Source organism: Pecten maximus, chromosome 18, assembly GCF_902652985.1.
Source record: "Pecten maximus chromosome 18, xPecMax1.1, whole genome shotgun sequence".
Classification (NCBI taxonomy): domain Eukaryota; kingdom Metazoa; phylum Mollusca; class Bivalvia; order Pectinida; family Pectinidae; genus Pecten; species Pecten maximus.
In genome coordinates this window covers 22,193,422-22,213,251 of record NC_047032.1, presented here as the reverse complement: position 1 = coordinate 22,213,251, position 19,830 = coordinate 22,193,422, and the positions used below count along the sequence as shown (strand labels likewise).

Genomic DNA, 19,830 nt, shown 5'->3' with positions numbered 1-19,830 from the left:
TTTACGTAATTCACGATTATTTTTTCTAGAGTTATACCCCTTTTATTGCCAAATATGGGCATTGTGCAGAAAATGCAAGAAGTTTTCTATTTTTTTCTTCTATCTCAGTCCCTGCAGGAAGGGCGTAAGAATTGTACCTGTTAATAGGATGTTAAATAAAATAAACCAAACCAAACCAAACCGTACAGATTTCTTAGTGTTTCAAGGTCAACATGGCGCTCAACCATCGTGGATACGTTCCTGATCACGGTAGCCCCTGTACCAGGTAAGTATCCTAGCATTGCCACATATATCATCTGATATACTAAAGGCGGGTTCCAATAAAACAGGTACAGTATGATTTTCATGCAGCAATACTGCTGTAAACCTAGCCCATAAAGGGCCTGCAATTTCACGCCGGATAGCGCAAAATTTCCTGTAGACGGCTGAAATATATAATGTTGTGTATGGAAATTTTGTTGAGTACCTAATGTCATTGAAATTCTTTCCGTTTTCCCCTTAAAGCACGGTATTCGAGTGTGCAGGGGAGACAATTCAACGGATACGAATCGCATGTTTTGCTCCAGGATTTAATGTTCATGAATGGAATGTCAGTTCTCGAATAGTGTATACCAAAATGAAAATTGATACATTTTCAATTCAATAACTTTAGTTTTAATGTCAGTGATGTTCAAGGGACAAGGAGAATGGAACATATTGAAATACTTTGAATACGTAGAACTCTATCAATAGTACGACATGTAAATTGATTGTGACGTCTAAAACACCTTTCAGAGACAATTTTGATTGTGGTAGCAGTGTACAGTAAGAATGTCCAATTCTGAAAAATATTGCACATGTTTTAGATATGTGAAAATTGCCAGTTAACCTTACATATTACCTCCAATAAAGCATATATATTTGTAATCTTTACAGTATTTGCAATTTTAATACAGCTCTGAAGGATAAGTAAACTTATTTTTTCTGTGATTTTTAGAGCTGTGAATACCATGGTAACAGCTTAAAAATTGTTCAAAAATTGCAAAATATTATGCTATTTAACCCCAAAATGACAATTCTCTATACACATTTTTTTGTTCTGAAACCTATTTGAAATTAAATATCTCTATCTCGGAGACAGAATTAATCTTGTTTTGACATATGTTGTAAGTTAAGTTTTCCTGCTATCTTACCTTTACTGTGGGCTTCCATTTTCGCTGTAGGCAAAACTAAATTTCCTCTGTAAACGCGCTTTCGGAAAATCCGGAAATTTAAAATCGTGAAGCAATTCATTAATTTTTAGCTCATCTGCCCGAAGGGCAAGTGAGCTTATGCCGTGGCGCGTCGTCCGTCCGTCCGGCGTCAACTTTCCATTCAAGCAACTTCTTCTCAATAACCAAAAGGCCCAGAGACCTAATATTGGGCCTGTAGCATGCTGGGGTGAAGGGCTACCAAGTTTGTTCAAATGAATAACGTTGACCTTCATTCAAGGTCACAGGGGTCAAAAAGGCTAAAATCTTTAAACAACTTCTTCTCAATAACCAAGAGTCCCAGGGAGTTGATATTGGGTCTGTAGCATGCTGGGGTGAAGGGCTACCAAGTTTGTTCAAATGAATGACCTTTACTTTCATTCAAGGTCACAGGGGTCAAATATGCTAAAAAAAAATTAGACGACTTCTAAATAGCCAAAAGACCCAGGGACTTGATATTGGGTCTGTGGCATGCTGGGGTGAAGGGCTATCAAGTTTGTTCAAATGAATGACCTTGACCTTCATTCAAGGTCACAGGGGCCAAAAAGGCTAAAATCTTTAAACGACTTCTTCTCGATAACCAACAGTCCCAGAGACCTAATATTTGGCCTGTAGCATGCTGGGGTGAAGGGCTACCAAGTTTGTTCAAATGAATGACCTTGACTTTCATTCAAGGTCACAGGGGTCAAAAAGGCTAAAATCTTTAAACGACTTCTTCTCAATAACCAACAGTCCCAGGGAGTTGATATTGGGTCTGTAGCATGCCGGAGTGAAGGGCTACCAAGTTTGTTCAAATGAATGACCTTGACTCTCATTCAAGGTCACAGGGGTCAAAAAGGCTAAAATCTTTAAACGACTTCTTCTCAATAACCAATAGTCCCAGGGAGTTGATATTGGGTCTGTAGCATGCTGGGATGAAGGGCTACCTAGTTTGTTCAAATGAATGGCCTTGACCTTCATTCAAGGTCACAGGGGCCAAAAAGGCTAAAATCTTTAAACGACTTCTTCTCGATAACCAACAGTCCCAAAGACCTAATATTTGGCCTGAAGCATGCTGGGGTGAAGGGCTACCAAGTTTGTTCAAATGAATGACCTTGACTTTCATTCAAGGTCACAGGGGTCAAAAAGGCTAAAATCTTTAAACGACTTCTTCTCAATAACCAAGAGTCCCAGGGAGTTGATATTGGGTCTGTAGCATGTTGGGGTGAAGGGCTACCAAGTTTGTTCAAAGAAATGACCTTGACCTTCATTCAAGGTCACAGGGGTCAAAAAGGCTAAAATCTTTAAACGACTTCTTCTCAATAACCAACAGTCCCAGGGAGTTGATATTGGGTCTGTAGCATGCTTGGATGAAGGGCTACCTAGTTTGTTCAAATGAATGACCTTGACCTTCATTCAAGGTCACAGGGGCCAAAAAGGCTAAAATCTTTAAACGACTTCTTCGCAATAACCAACAGTCCCAGGGAGTTGATATTGGGTCTGTAGCATGCTGGGGTAAAGGGCTACCAAGTTTGTTCAAATGAATGACCTTGACCTTCATTCAAGGTCACAGGGGTCAAAAAGGCTAAAATCTTTAAACGACTTCTTCTCAATAACCAATAGTTCCAGGGAGTTGATATTGGGTCTGTAGCATGCTGGGATGAAGGGCTACCTAGTTTGTTCAAATGAATGGCCTTGACCTTCATTCAAGGTCACAGGGGCTAAAAAGGCTAAAATCTTTAAACGACTTCTTCTCGATAACCAACAGTCCCAAAGACCTAATATTTGGCCTGAAGCATGCTGGGGTGAAGGGCTACCAAGTTTGTTCAAATGAATGACCTTGACTTTCATTCAAGGTCACAGGGGTCAAAAAGGCTAAAATCTTCAAACGACTTCTTCTCAATAACCAAGAGGCCCAGGGACGTGATATTGGGCCTGTAGCATGCTGGGGTGAAGGGCTACCAAGTTTGTTCAAAGAAATGACCTTGACTTTCATCCAAGGTCACATGGGTGAAATAGGCTATAATCTTCAAACAACTTCTTCGCAATAACCAAGAGGCCCTGGGACTTGATATTGGGCCTGTAGCATGCTGGGGTGAAGGGCTACCAAGTTTGTTCAAATAAATGACCTTGACCTACATTCAAGGTCACAGGCGTGAAATCGGCTTCAATCTGTAAATAATAATTTTGCGATAGCCAAGAGCCTTTGAGACCTGATATTAGGCCAATAGAATGCTGGAATAAAGGACTAGAAAATTTATTAATATGAATAAACTTAGCCTACTCTGATATTTGAATAAAGAAGTAATCAGCATAGTATCTGTAGAAATGACCTTAACCAACTTCAAAGTTGCTGTAGAGCCAGGTGGGCGATACAGGCCCATTGGGCCTCTTGTTGTTTTAACAAATGTGAAGCCTGTATGTACTACTTCATACTGAATATACCAATTATAGTGTACATTGATTTTTTTTCATTTTTTTTTATGCATATCATAATACAGGAGTTATTTGCTTAACAAAAAAAATCGCCCATGGCCAGGCTGTCCTACTGTAGTGTGCTACCTTGTATGACATGTGAAGAATTTATTTTGCATGATACCCGGAGCAAATGCTACTACCACTATTAAAATAGTTTTCGGTGATGTTGAGAGATCATACATAATGTGAATGCATTATGAAATTACGATTGCCATTCGCTTGGACGTGTTGAATTATACTGTTTGGTACTCTGTAGCATTCTTTGTGTTGCTGGTTTATCATTTTCTTAGGAAACCAATACCATAAAGCATGTGGATTAAGTGTAAATGTAGCGTTGAATGTCGCTATATACGTGGGCATTGTTGTTCTGTTGTTACTTTATGAACAGGGTTTAGCGCGAACGCAGACCCCCACACTAAAAAATAGCGTACCCGAGTAATCCGCATTTGGGATTATTGCAAGGTTCAGCCCGACCGGAGTGCAATGGTTACGCCTCGACCTGGGGGCACCTTTTTTTTTTTTTTTTTTTTTTAAATGGTTTTGTTTACAGATTTACAGATAAAAACGTCACGAGACAAGCCCCTATGACGCCAGTATACTATGGACAACCGGTAACACCGGTAAGGTGCAATTATCCCTACAATGACGATGTTCAATACATAAACCTGGATCAACTGGAATAGACAAAATTATATACGCTACAATATCCATGACTCTGTATTAAGATAATACAGACAGAAATCATCAAAATATTTTAGGTCCTGTGAAAGATCGATGCAAAATCACGAAAAACTCAGATATCAACAAAAACTTAATATACACAAAAAGTAAAAATCACAAGGGAAGATTGAAAATTAATTCATCATCTCGAACAGCACAAAAATATATGTAGTACACCAGTACTCAGAGAAGATGTTTATAGGGAAGCGAGCGAAATCGGACCTGATACGGAGAATTATACTGCTCAGAAAGTGGCAGACAAGAGAATTAGAAGTGGGAGACTTTCTGTCGTATTTTTTAACGCAACGTATATTCTAAATAGAAGATAAGGATTCTGCCACTAGAAATAAATCAAGAGTCTTTACTTTTAGAGTGAGACTGACTGGGGAGTGAAAACGCCAAAGTGCCAAATCAGTAGGAATTTTGTTCTCTGAGATTTGGTGAATCCATGAATTTACTAAAGAAACTAAAGGCTGAATAAAAGGACACTAAAAAAACAAATGAGAAATTGTTTCAAAATCCTTACAAAATGTACAATTCTTAGAAGACTCAACACCAAACCTATACATTCTGAAATTAACAGGAATAATTTCATGTACGATTTTAAACACTACATCCCGAGAGCGGGTATCCAAAAAACTTATTGGAAATATTGAGAAAAACAGGAGCAAAATCTATAGCAGGAAAAATCCTGACAATTCGTGGTGTAGTGATGACACCAGATAATAACGTACCATACAACTCCTTAGTTGTCACTGATTGAATGTTGGACTTTGGAAAATCCTCTATATATTTCTTAAAATTCTATAAATACGAGTATAAAACGTAGGATACCACTTGCTATGAGGAGAATTATTATTAACAGATGAAAAATATTCACGCAAATCTAATGAAAGCCAGTACATGGTAAAATACCTCCATTTGGCCTGGGTATCTTTAAAAATAAAATTCTGCAAATGTTTCAAGTAAATAGCTTGAAGTTTAACTTTTATATTAACTATAGCAAGTCCATCACTAGTAAGAGAAGCATAGGCTACGGAGCGCGCAAGTGGCTCCGACTTAGAATTCCATAGAAATCTAAACAAAATTCTCTGAAAGAGTTCTAAATAATGCCTTGGCATTATGACAACAGTACCGATATACCATATTTTGCTGCAAGCAAGGACCTTTATAACAATAGATTTTTGTGTAAATGATAAATTTCGAAGTTTCCATAAATCTAAGGTCCTTGATAATTTTTTAAAAACTGGCTGCCAAATGTCGTCAGGGGTGATGTTATTTCCAACTAGAACCCCACAAATTGTATGTTTTTCCACCCAAGTAATGCCAAAAGGATGATCTGAACGTGATTTCCATTTCCCAAGCCAAATTCCCTTACTTTTCTGCTTATTTAATTTAGCCCCTGACGCTCTGCCATACAAATCACACCATGAAAACAATTTTGAAATAGACGAGACTGTGCAGCATATACCAGTACTATCATCAGCATAAAGGGAAACTTTGGCCGACTGAGAGGAACCCGGTAACTTTACACCAATTATTTCAGGATCGTCACGGACCTTTTCTGCAAAGGGTTCCAATACCAAAACGTATAAAAGGGGAGATAAGCTACAGCCTTGTCTTACACCACGAGTGATGAGGAAAGGGTCAGAAATAAACCCATTAACAATGGCGGACGAATGGACATTTTTGTATAAAACACTGACCCACCTGATAAAATCGGGTCCAAAGTTGAAAGCGGTAAGTACCTTAAATAAAAACTCATAATTCACTCTATCAAACGCTTCCTCTTGGTCTAGAGATATAAATACACATTTTAAGTCTTTTTGATCAACATAGTCAACAATATTACGAAGTAAATGACAATTTTCAAAAATAGATCGGTCTTTTATCGCACATGTCTGGTCAGTGCCAACAAGTTTATCAATTACTTTACCTAATCTATTAGTAATCACCTTAGATAAAATCTTATAGTCTATATTAAGAAGGGAAATAGTCCTCCAGTTTTTCATGTTATAAGAGTTATACACAATAGAGAGATATAAGATAATTTTTGGGTGTCACACAGCTCACCCCTCTGAAAAACAGGCATTATATAACAATACGAGCTGATCACCTAACAAATCAAAAAACGTAAGATAAAATTCTTTAGTTAAACCATCACTACCAGGGGACTTATTGTTCCTCATGTGTCTTAACGCAACGAGAATTTCCTGTTTCTCTATAGGACCCTCACACATTGACATATCAAGTGCGTTAAGTCGTGGAAGATTTTCACAAAAGGAATCGGCCAATTCAAAATTGATAGCTTCCTCAGTAAAAAGTTTCACATAAAAATCCTGAAAAGCAGCTAAAATGTCACTAGAATTAGAGACAGAAGAAAAAGTATCAGGTAAGTCAATTTTCTCTATGAATTTCTTCTTACCTCTATCACTTTCCATTTTAAGGAAATATCTTGAAGGTTTTTCAGAAAAATCCAAAAAATTGGCTCTGTATCTAATCATAGACCCTTTAAAACTTTCTGAGTGAAAATCACGTAACTGTCTCTTAATAGACTGAACCTGGTCAATAAACTCACCAGGGGACTGCTTTTCTAAACAATACAACTTATTGTATTTATCCTGTAAAGCTTTAACAACAGAACGCTTGACCTTAGTCTTACGTTTACAATATCCGACAATAAAATATTTAATTATAACCTTACAATCGTCCCAATCCTCCAACGAAACAGGCTTATCTTTAACTAAAAACGTTTTAAAAGCAATCTGGAAGGCTCTATCGGTCAAAATACTATTGTTAAGTTTCCAATAAAAAGGCCCAAACTTAGCCTCAGAAAATAATTTAATTTTGAGAAACACAAAATCATGATCGGAACCACCAGACGGATAAATCCTACAATCCACTAAATATTCTTTAAAAAGAGACGAAATATAAAAACGATCTAATCTACATGAAACACCATTACCATGCCAAGTCGTAGAAACGACATTGGGGAATAGCGAACGAAAAGTTTCAAACAACTTGAAATCATGACATAAGTTTTTTAAAAACAAACTACCAGTGAGACCACGCTTAGGATTACCACCGATCTTATCAATGTTATTGTTCTCTATACAGTTAAAATCACCTGCAAAAATAACCGGTCTTCTGCACGAAAAATGACGAACTATATCATCAAAAAATAATTTTCGTTCTTCATCAATGTTTGGGGCATACACATTAATAATTTGGTATTCACAGTCCATATATTTAAAATCCACAAACATGGCTCTGCCCTCCCTATCTAAATAAAATTAAATAAACAAAATGAAGATTTTATAAACAGAATACATATATATGTATATACAAATACATTTGAATGACATGCATGTAGGAATAATTAAATGTGCATATTTTTTTACAAGTGGAATTAACAATAGACTTGTGCATTATAGTCGATTAGTGGTACTATGTACATAATCTACGATAATATGTCTCTATAAACAGACATTACATTTAAGGTGCATTCGAATATCACTTTCTAGACATATATATTTCACATACTCATATATTAAATTACTATGATTAATACATTACACTTTAAATCATACGTGCAAACCGTAATTAATGATGTACATTCATTCAAAAAAAAAAAGAAAAAAAAGAGCAATTTAAATGTAGTGACGTCAGTCACGCTACTGGTAATAAGTTTTTGACATTTTTTTCAACAGCAACTACTGTTATTCTTCTGAATTCATCAATATCTACTTTACTCAATTCGAAATTAATTGGTCCACCAATTAGGATATGTACAAGTTCTTTATCCGAGAGGGAATGTAGATAGACACTCAACAATAAACCCGTGTCACTAATACATGCGATGGAACACCATAATTGATCTCTCAGATTATCGATGTAACTACAGTCTAATATGATATGGGTTAAAACATCTCTATACATATTGCCGCATTTGTGACATAGCTCTGTCAATTCATTTGTAAAGTTGGAAACGACAATTTTCATAACATAATGTATGGAGTTTGTGCAGCAAGGATATTTCATTGCAAGTTTCCATAACACATGCGGTTCTAATTTATTATGAATAAACCTAAATCTACTGAATTCATTATTGCTCATCATTCTCTCTTTCCACTCTTTATCTTCTTTTGACAACACTGACGCTTTCACGAGTTTCTTCCATTGCGGTTTTGAGGGAAATGCACTTGTTTGAATAAATAATTTGATTACATCATTCAATTTATATTTATTAATTACTCTCATAATATCCACAATTCCACCTTTGCTTTCGTTTCCACTTAACATAGATTTGTAAAGCCTTCTTAAAAATATACAATATGTCAAAGTACTCTTCTCTAAATGGCATAATCTTCCAAAAAACAATAGTTTTTTAATGTCTATATAACCTTCTATGGTTGTCCATCCAATCAACCCCAAACACATATCGGTACGGGTCCTGTTATTAAATCCCTGAATTGCTTTGAGAATAAACCTATGTGCCCTCTCTAACATCAAAACTTCATTCCTAGATAAAATCCATAGTTCGCAACCATATAGTGCTGACGTATACACAGTTTGTTTGATTAATTTACCAGCAGTCACGGGGTTCAGTGCACTAGGGTGTGCACCACTCCTAATTAGACACATTAATATTGTACCACTTTTTAATTTATTACATGCGCGTTTGGTGCGTTCGTATGAATGTAATGTACAATTTAACATTATACCTACATGGACAATATTTTCAACTTCTTGTATACTTTCATCGTATAGATAAAAATTTGACTTGATATTCTTGTGTTTACTAAAACATAATTTTACTTTTGACTGAGGAAAACAAAAATCTCCATTTCTTATCATAATCTTCACACATCTTAAGCATACATTTCAAATTATTACGTTTATTACTAATAAGACATATATCATCCGCTTGAGTAGGGACGTTTACTCTTATATCAATTACCATTGACCCTTTACCGCTCTGCTCAATATCTTTCAACAATTGATTGATAAATACTAGATACATTTTCGCTGATAACGCACTACCTTGTAAGATACCTCTTTCCATCGGTACATATCTGGCGAGCGTTTCACAAACAGGGTGTAACTTACACCCGGGTGTATCAATTTACGTGTACGTAAGTCCCCATTCGTAACTTACGTATGGGCCGTTTCACAAAACCGGGTGTAAATATCTTCGTAAGTTACGTGTACGTAAATACTTACGAGTATACGTAAGTTCAGATTTCGCGCGAAAATTGACGAGAACTCTTCATTTGGAGGCCCAAAAGCTGTATTTGACAGACGACACTTGTAAACAATGGCGAGCGCCGAGAAGAAAAAGAGACGGCAAACCTTTTCCTCAAAAGAGGTTGAAGTTTTGGTTGACGCTGCTGGGGAGCACCTTGAAATAATTCAATGTAAGCTCTCCAGTAGCGTCTCCATTTCACGAAATCATATGTTTCGATTGTAATTATTGCCCTCATTCTTTTTACAATATTTAATGAAATAAAAGGGAAAGCTCAATTGTAAATAATAGATGTAAGTTTGATAGCAACATAATAATGACAACACATTGTTTGCTACATTGTAGTTGCACGCTCTAACAATGAGGTGCCTGGCGGCCGAGTGTTGTGATTTGTGTGTACTGGTTCATGTGGTTCTCGAGTTAAATGACATCATATGCATTCTACCGATTTTGGATATGTACGGATAGACAATATAATACATATATTTTATTTTCAATCTGTGGCACTTACGGGGTAGTTACAGCTTAATCTATATAAGTATCACGAGTGACAGACTACAGGTGTCCTACACAAAAACGTACATGAAAAGTTACAAGGAATTGTAAAAAAAAAAATCAAAAAAAAAAAAAAAAATCGCCTAGTAACTGCCTGATTACACGGTTACTGGTATACACATCTTGTTATCTTACAAAATACATTTCGATGTTTCACGTGATTTATGCAGAGTAAAAAACATCAACAGTATAGTAGAAGTATACCTACATAGATTTGCAAAAGTTCCATGTAGTTTACATTTCATTTCAAAATATTTTATTCAATCCAACATTTGAATTAATTAACATACAATATTTAATAATAGAGATAGAATTTAGATATACAAATGGATCGGACAACAGGCTAAGCCTATACAGGTCCTTTTCGTACTTCCGTTATCATAAATTTATATTATAAATAATCTTAGTGGTATAGTTGTATTTCTAATACATGTAAAGATATATACACGTGTATATATTATAAGTATATATGTTTTATATGTTTATTATCAGTTAATGAAGGAAAAGAAATATCATAAACAGTACAGTAGAATAATACCCTTATAAACAAAAACATTGTAAGGAGGCTGTTTTGCAAAAGTTCCATGTAGTTTACATAACTTAGTACTATGCTTATGTATCAGAGTCTTTTAATGCACCAATGCAATATGTAATGGTAAAATAAAGCTAACTTTAAATCATTTATTGCATGTTCAAATGCATTTCTACATTAGATTGAGATACATGTATGTAGCAGCATGTATATTGGATGTGTAGATTATCAAATGTTGTTTTTCATTATTAAACAGAGTGAATGCAGCTTGTCCTTCAGTTAAGAGGGTCAGGAAGGAGGTCAATCGTAAATGGCATGACCTCCTCTCTGATACAAGGAAGAGGGAGAGTAAGAGGAAGAGGGAGGCATGCTTAACCGGTGGGGGTACAGCCCCCAAAGGCCCTCACAGAGCTTCAGGCCACCTAGCTACTATGTTGATAAATCTGCATTTGAAATAAAAAATATGCATACATAATTTGACATTGTTTCACATATTCAAACTGAACATTTCCATTTTGGTTTATCCAGAAGATATTTTTCATTTTTTATTTTTGTAAGAGTGGTATGATCTTTCTCTAAAAATCTTTCAGTGTTAAAAATTAATTGTTTAATACACAAGGTCAATATTCAAAGTCATAATAGACTGATATTTGAAGGTAATTATGAGAGTAACAAAACTTGGGTTTACTGTAAAATCCATGAGATGAGCGTGAGTTTTAAAATGATCACAGCACCTCTTTTGCTTATTTAAACCCACACTTAAATACAGTCTTTTACTAGTTGTAATATTATCAATTACACACAAAATGGTTAAATCGTTTTGTGTTTATTTAGATCAACTTATCTCAATTACCGCTTTCTTTTGGACCCTTGTGTAGGTGTCATAATAATACAATATAAAAGTTGCTAATTAATCTTTTTCTATTACTATAATTTGGGTTTTACTGGTTTAAATCAGATATCTGTATTGAAATAGAGATATCTCTATTTTAAATTTGAATAAATCTAATTTGATTAGAATATATCTAATTTGATTAGATTAAATCTAATTTAATTAGAATATATCTAATTTCATGAAATACTGATGTCAGTAGTATCGTATATTTAATTACAACACATACTGTATATACATGTACATGTATCTTAATGTTTTGTTATATTAATAGAACATTGAAAGGTGTCTTGAATCGTTTGTTTGTGTTTTTTTTTCAAACTATCAAAAAAGTAAAACCTTCCCTTGTTTATGCCACGATCATGTCATAGCCTGCCATGATGGAGGATTATTTCCGTATTTCTGTTCAGTTTCCATTCCGAATTTTAGAAAGCTTTCAAGGGGCACTACTCTAATATAGAGTCTATTCTCGATATTGACGAAGTTGTGAAGTAGAAGAGCTATGAATTTTGTTAGCTTTCAAGCGTGAATGACGTTTAACTTACCTACACCTACTGTCGACGACAGCTTGGATAATCAATGCATGAAATCCTTTCCTACATACATACGTATGTTCGTCAGCGGAAGGGGCAATGATAGGAATTAAGGTGCCGTCGATGGCACCGACAACATTTGGAATATGGGCAATGGCATAAAACCCTTCCTTCAGCTGTAAAACATCCGCCGGAAAACTGATCGTCCCTCTCAGGTGATGGATAATTCCACCTGTCACACGCTTTGTAATGCGAGAGACAGAGGATCGACTGACCCCATGTAGGTCCCCCGTTTCAGAAAGAATCTGGGGGTCAATGGCGTGGGAGCGATTGGTTACGGTGAGTAAGTCATCTTTGATAATTTCATATATATTCACAATTGCACCTCGTGACATACGGTAGCGCTCAATTAAATACCTGTCATCGTTTTTATCTAAGTAATTTCCCCTCTCTCTAAACACTCTTTCTCTCCTCATTGCTCTTCTCATTTCTTCATCTATCAATAACATTCCAGCCGCCATTTTGGATTCGCACTTACAAGTGGGTGTAAAGATACATACAGATTTACACTACCTCTCAGGGTGGAATAACTTACACCCACTTGTAACTTACACATGCTTTGTGAAACGGACCGTAACTTTTACGTACGGTTTACATACGGATTTACACCCACTCTTAAGTTACACCCTGTTTGTGAAACGGGTCCCTGGACTGTAAACCATTAAACAAAATTCTACTTCTGACACCGGTATATATACCTTTCAATATTTTCCATACTTTGGATTTTAAACCAACTTCATGTAACTTAAAAAGCAGGCCATCATGCCATACTGTGTCGAAAGCCTTATTGCTATCTAAAAAACTAACATATACATTTTCACCGTTCTCCGTGTTGTACCTCACACATTCTTGCAAGTTAAAAGATGTACACGGACTACATAACCCTTTCTGGTAGGCCGATTGATGTTTACTAATAAGCGAATCGGAATCTAGAACTGAACTTATTCGTTCTGATAACAATATCTCAAATACTTTAAAAATAACCGGTAACAATGTTATCACTCTGTAACTGTTGGGATCGTCCTTTGGTTTATCATTTCCTTTGTATAACGTTATAATGGTCCCCCGTTTCAAGTCCGTCGGTATATATTCATACTCTATAACTAGATTGTATAACTTTGCTAGGTATCTGAAAAGCGTTTCACTACCGTTTAAGAGATGTTCGTATACAATGCCGTCACAACCACCTGCTTTCCCAGTCTTAAGAGATTTACATACTTTTTTCACCTCGTCTTTTGTAATTGGATTATGTAAGAGACACAGGTAAAAAAGGAACCAACAACACATAATCCAACACAGGTAAGGTAAGCGCGCGCACGACCACGCGTCGAGAATAAAACGACACACTCGACCGAAAAGCGTAATAAAACAAAATATATGTACAATGACGAAGCGAGGACCACAGGTGAGTATAAAAACAACCACATTCAAACGAATATCGACTATACAATAAACGTGACCACCAGACCGGAACACTGGTAAGGTGTAGTAGGAGAGGATTTCAGGGACTGATTAAAACTAAGCTTCGTAAAAACAACGTACAGTATTAGATATTATATTATTTTGTTACCAGTCAGCTCGACGTCACCAGGTCATGTCTGGCTGAACCTGTTATTGTCGCTTATCCAGTTGTAGCCGTTTATAAATAGATTCGCACGAGCATGCCTGAGGCGCAATCTCGGGTATATATTCGGGTGTCTGGCTCGCTCAGTGGGCAGTCGAACGGATTTGTTTCCGGAGGTGTGCCACATTCCAACAGGCCCTCGCTTAGCTGGATAGGTAGCAGAGGGGTACGTAAAAACTTAGGCAGGGTCATAATGTTAGGTGGCGCGAGAGTTAAGCTCCTGTAAGATCATGACCAAGGGAGGGGTCCGTTGGCGGATATAATGTATATAGTTATTTGTGTGTGAGCGTATTTTCATCTGTACATAATCCATCGACCCTTATTAAATATCCTTAACTTTAAAATGATGTAGTTTGTTATCTCTTCAATATCCGACAAGTGTTAGAACCTAACCGAACCTGGGTTTATAACACTAGGCGATGCGGGACTTCGGGACATACTAATAGCCGGAGCGGTGTGTGTTACGCCCGGAGCCCCGACTCGTCCTACTACAGACTGGTGCCGTGTGACCAATTGAAACTGTCGGTTGTTGGAGAGATAATTATTGTATATATACATTATCTTATATTTCATTGTTGTATTTTCCTTTGTCAATATGGAGAGGTTCTTTGGAAATATGAGGGAGAGGTTATTTAGGAGGGCAGGTAATAACCGGGGTGATCAGCCCATCGCTAACAGGAATGAGCAAAATATGTCTCCATCATCTAGTCACCTAGTACAGGATAGTTCCAGGGACTTTGTTCCTGATGATATAATGGTAGTAGTAGAAAGGGAGTCAACACCTACAGAGAATATGGGTATGGACAGTACTATTCCTGGGGCAAATGTAGGGCTAACTAAGTCATGCCTTTTGGGTTGTGTAATGCGCCGGCAACATTCTCGCGCATGATGCAATTGGTACTAGGGGGTCTGCAGCGGACAAAATGTTTATGCTACCTAGATGATGTAATCGTGTTTGGGTCAACTTTCGACATGGCTATGACAAATCCGACAGAGGTGTTTGAGTGTATTAGGAAAGCAAATTTGACATTGAAACCTAAGAAATGCACTTTATTCCAGACGCAGGTAGAATATCCAGGGCATATAGTATCAGAAGCTGGCATAAGTTGTAACCCTGAAAAGGTTAAAGCAGTGATGGAGTGGCCCCGGCCAGAAAACTGTTCAGAGGTTCGCAGCTTGCACAGAGAAACTATTGCACAACCCACAAGGAGTTATTTGCTCTAGTAACATTTCTCAAACACTTCAAACATTTCCTGTTAGGCAAGAGGTTTACAGTAAGAACAGACCATGCATCCCTTATTTGGTTAAGAAATTTCAAAGATCCTGAAGGAATGCTGGCTAGGTGGTTAACAGTCATAGAGATGTTTGATTGTGAAATCAGACATAGACCTGGGGCTCAGCACTCTAATGCTTATCCAGGAGACCAAATAGACCGTGTAAGCGCAATGATTGTCCACAGTGTTCAGGGAAGATAACAAGGCCAGTAGTCAAAAAGGAATCAGAAGGGGGCTCTAGGGTGGGGAGGGTCTCCCACGAAGATGGTTCGCTATCTGATGGTGTGACAGGTAGACTGGAAGGTGGGCTTTTCTCAGTAGAAGAGATCAATTGGGTAGAAAGCTGGGGGGTTGATCAGCTGAAACAGTGGCAGAGGGAGGATGTTTCAATCAGACAAGTTATAAACTTAAAGTCTAATCTGAGCCATAAACACTGTAGAAAGGATATGGGACCCTATCCGTATGAAGTGAGGGTATACTGTCAGATGTGGGAACAGTTGGTATTTAGGGAAGGATTGCTCTGTTTACAGGGGGCCAAGGACTATTTCCAGATCATAGCGCCACAGAACTTGAGGGAGGAGATTCTCAAACATCTACACAATACGAGAATTGGGGGTCATCTCGGAAGAGACAGGACCATCGATAGTGTGCGGAAAAGGTTTTTCTGGCCAGGTTACTGTGATGATATAGCAAGATGGTGCAAAACCTGTGAACAGTGTGCACGCCGCAAACCAGGACCTGGAAAGGGGAGATCACCGCTTACTCCCACCATTGACCAAGTATCTAAGCCGATGGACAGAATAGCTTTGAACATTCTTGGAGGCCTGAAAGAAACAGAGAATGGCAATCTTTACATAATCGTATTCAGCGATTATTATACGAAATGTGTGGAAGCATATGCAGTCCCTAATCACACAGCTCTTACTGTAGCGGACAAACTCTGTACTGAATTAATTGGTAGATTTGGGATCCCTAACCAGATACATACAGACCAGGGTCCCGAGTTTGAGGGGGGATTGTTTTCACACCTTTGTAAGAAACTGGGGATAGATAAGACAAGAACCAACCCCTATCATCCCCAATCAGACGGTCTTGTGGAAAGACTTAACCGTACTATTCTGCAAATGTTGTCCATGTTTGTGAATGAACATCTAGATGACTGGGACGATCATCTCCCTTATATCACAATGGCCTATAGATCTTCTGCGCAGCGCAGCACTGGGTGCAGTCCTAACCTGTTAATGTTGGGAAGGGAAATAACTCTACCTTTGGATATTGTTGTGGGAGGACCAGATACTTGTGAGGGGGGACATTGTCCAAATGTGTATGTGGAATGGCTGCAGAACACTATGAGAGATGCTTTTAGTACTGTAAGGGTGAATTTGGGTAAGGCTGCAGAGAGACAGAAGAATTATTATGACCGGGGTCTGAAAGCAAGGAAATATACAGAAGGGGATTTTATCTGGAGGTGGTACCCGCCAAGTTTAAATAATAAACTGGGGCTGGGGTGGACGGGGCCATATAAGGTTACAGGGAAAGTATCAGAGGTCACGTACGAGGTTCAAAAATCCCCTGGGGGTAGAAAATGCCACATACATGTGGATGATAAGAAGCCTTATGAAGGGGTATCTGTTCCTGATTGTTGGTCGGAAGGGGCTAGCGCCCCTGGTCCACAGTTGGAGGGTTTTCCCGCCTCAGGTACCCCTGACACTTCTAGGGAACTGGAGTGTGAGAACACCCCAGATGAAGTGTACTCACCTGTTCGGACAAGGGCTGGGAGGGTGGTCAAACCAAAAGTGATATTCTCCCCATAGAGTAAACAGGAAGTGCTTGTTTTTGTGTAATATTTGTTAGTTTTGTAACATAATTGTTTGGAAAATTGCAGGATGGATATACTCATCTTATGGTGGCGGATGAGTTTGGATGATGATGTCAGGGCAGTATGGGTCCCGGGAGGGATGGTATGTCCAGTGGAGGTGTGTGCCACAACAGGGAGGTTGTACAATACCTACAAGAAGCTGAAGACTCACTGGAATGCCATACACCTTCCGGAACTGGACAAGTTTCAGTGTGGAAGGTGTGGGCACTTTCATATACATAAACAAGTGGGCCCATGAACTCAAGGAGGGAGAGAGCCAGGGAGGTTGCGAGCCAGGAGCGGCGTCGCCAGGTGGCTGAGGAGGGTGTTTGCATCATTCCCCCTCCTGTGTATCAATGTCGGGATGAGGATGTGATCCTAAGAACCACTGGTGCGACCACAACCGGTTATGTACGGACGAGGGGACGAGGACAGCCAAAGGAAGAGAAGCCAATTGTGTTTCCGGACATTATGTGACTGAGAATGACATTCATACATTAATTGCAGCACTGTGTATCTTATTATGAACAGTCGGTATATTTTCATCATAAAACATGTACATAGAGTGTATATAAATATTTTTTGGGGTGGATATTGATATTTAGGAAGTCAGAGTAGTGCCTCGGTTTTTTAAAGAAGGAAGGTGTGTAGTAGGAGAGGTCATGTCTGGCTAAACCTGTTATTGTCGCTTATGCAGTTGTAGCCGTTTATAAATAGATTCGCACGAGCATGCCTGGGGCGCAATCTCGGGTATATATTCGGGTGTCTGGCTCGCTCAGTGGGAAGTCGAACGGATTTGTTTCCGGAGGTGTGCCACATTCCAACAGGCCTTCGCTTAGCTGGATAGGTAGCAGAGGGGTACGTAAAAACTTAGGCAGGGTCATAATGTTAGGTGGCGCGAGAGTTAAGCTCCTGTAAGATCATGACCAAGGGAGGGGTCCGTTGGCGGATATAATGTATATAGTTATTTGTGTGTGAGCGTATTTTCATCTGTACATAATCCATCGACCCTTATTAAATATCCTTAACTTTAAAATGATGTAGTTTGTTATCTCTTCAATATCCGACAAGTGTTAGAACCTAACCGAACCTGGGTTTATAACACTAGGCGATGCGGGACTTCGGGACATACTAATAGCCGGAGCGGTGTGTGTTACGCCCGGAGCCCCGACTCGTCCTACTACAAAGGTATCGAGTGCACGAGAGTGACTCTCAAAACACGCGCCCCGAGTAGATCGGCAAAGCGTACGCAAGCGAATTGTCAGCTTAATACCAGCAAAAGAATAATCTCTATATATACATGTATACAAAATCAACACAGCTGAACAATGAAACCTATTACTAGTTTCATAATAAATAAAATTGAAAATAATACCAATTAGTAAGTATCGGAAGATGCATATTATATCGCAAAACAAAACATCCACAATAAACAAAGGTAACGATACATTACCAACAAGCTGTGATGATAAGATATTTAGTTCAGGCTCGAATACTGACAAGGCTTTTATAGTTAAAAACAGGCATTCTTGAATGGTAGCAAAAACAGTGAATAGGTGAAATTGAAATTGGAAACAAAGATAACAATGCGAGACAATGTGTTGTATTGCAGTATAACAGATACAAAACATACTATACATTTGGATTCCAGGTAACAAATAATGATACGGACGTACACATACAGTGTATTCCAAGTATGGATGATGATAGATACCATCAAAAATATAACATTCAATGGAAATAAATAGCAAACAATGAAACTAAAATAGAGTGACACTTACTATAAACACCTTCAAGGTGAGACGAAACTCATAGTCCGTGGACACGCATGGGTCGTAAATGGATCGCAATGCCGCCGCCATAATAATATTATATAACAAAAAGTTCAAGGTCCGTTAACCATAGAAAAGGAGAAACACTTTCATACTACTCCGGACGAATCCGCGTCAATCACGAGGTTGTCTCCTGACTGATAATCTTCCTCCATGTCACTGTCCTCTAAGGTAACCTGTCCCGGCACGAGATCCCCGGTGGGGAGTATCATTGGGGAACGACGAGTGTGGCACCCCTTCTTTGTAAACGCGCTTTCGGAAAATCCTGAAATTTAAAATCGGGAACCAATTCATTAAATTTTGTTTTAACAAATGTGAAGCATGTATGTACTACTTCATACTGAATATACCAATTATAGTGTACATTTATTTTTTCATTTTTATGCATATCATAATACAGGAGTTATTTGCTTAACAAAAAAAATCGCCCATGGCCAGGCTGTCCTACTGTAGTGTGCTACCTTGTGTGACATATGAAGAATATATTTTGCATGATACCCGGAGCAAATGCTACCACTATTAAAATAGTTTTCGGTGATGTTAAGAGATCATACATAATGTGAATGCATTATGAAATTACGATTGCCATTCGTTTGGAAATTATAAAGCTTGAACGTGTTGAATTATACTGTGTTTGGTACTCTGTAGCATTCTTTGTGTTGCTGGTTTATCATTTTCTTAGGAAACCAATACCATAAAGCATGTTGATTAAGTGTAAATGTAGCGTTGAATGTCGCTATACACGTGGGCATTGTTGTTCTCTTGTTACTTTATGAACAGGGGTTAGCGCGAACGCAGACCCCCACACTAAAAAATAGCGTACCCGAGTAATCCGCATTTGGGATTATCGCAGGGTTCAGCCCGACCGGAGTGCAATGGTTAGGCCTCGACCTGGGGGCACCGCCGTTCCTGATCACGGTAGCCCCTGTACCAGGTAAGTATGCTAGCATTGCCACATATATCATCTGATATACTAAAGGCGGGTTCCAATAAACGCGATTATTTCACAGAATGCGAAA

At 38.2% G+C, this 19,830-nt stretch overlaps 1 non-coding gene and 1 pseudogene across 1 annotated transcript; both read right to left on the bottom strand.

Moving 5' to 3' along the window:
• Positions 1-4,071: 4,071 nt before the first annotated feature.
• Positions 4,072-4,206, bottom strand: LOC117317199 (annotated as a pseudogene).
• A 15,382-nt stretch (positions 4,207-19,588) lies between these two features.
• LOC117317184 lies at positions 19,589-19,753 on the bottom strand. The gene has a single exon (XR_004530137.1). It is a non-coding gene; the product is annotated as a U1 spliceosomal RNA (small nuclear RNA).
• Positions 19,754-19,830: the final 77 nt, after the last annotated feature.